A 618-nucleotide genomic window follows, 5' to 3' on the forward strand; every position below is an offset into this window, starting at 1 on the left:
GTGTCTACATTTTGAAATTGACCGTGGAAAGTGCTCACCACAGCATTTGGCACAGAGAGGATGCTCACCCCGAGGTTTTTTTTTTGTAAAACTGTGCATCTACGCCAAGGACTCGGGCGCCACTACAACTGCTGATAAAGCATTAACAGCCGCCACCGTGGGCTGCTCCATAGGTGCCGACGCTGTGCCTTTGTCTAAGTCACGAAATAACCCACTGGTCTGTCTACACTTTGCCAAACCTGTTGACTGCTTCCCCCCTCTTTTTTTTTTTATACTGGTTAAATACACATCACATAAACTTTACCGTTCTAACCATTTAAATGTACAATTCAGTGGCATTAAGTTCATTCCCAATGTTCTGCAACCACCACCACTAACTCATTCCAGAACCTTCTCGTCCTCCCCAAAAGCAGTGCATCCCCATTACCCATCACTCCCCCAGGCCCAGCCCCGGCAACCCCTCGTCTGCTTTCCGTGTCTACGGATTTGCGTGTTCCGGACACTGCGTACAAATGGCGTTATACAGCACGTGGCCCTTTGAGCCCAGCCCCTTTCCTTCAGCGTAATGCTGTCAGGCCTCTTCCATCCCTGGTGCAGCGCGTGTCAGCGCCATACATC

This window comes from Ursus arctos, unplaced genomic scaffold, assembly GCF_023065955.2.
Source record: "Ursus arctos isolate Adak ecotype North America unplaced genomic scaffold, UrsArc2.0 scaffold_19, whole genome shotgun sequence".
In the NCBI taxonomy this organism is placed as follows: Eukaryota; Metazoa; Chordata; class Mammalia; order Carnivora; family Ursidae; genus Ursus; species Ursus arctos.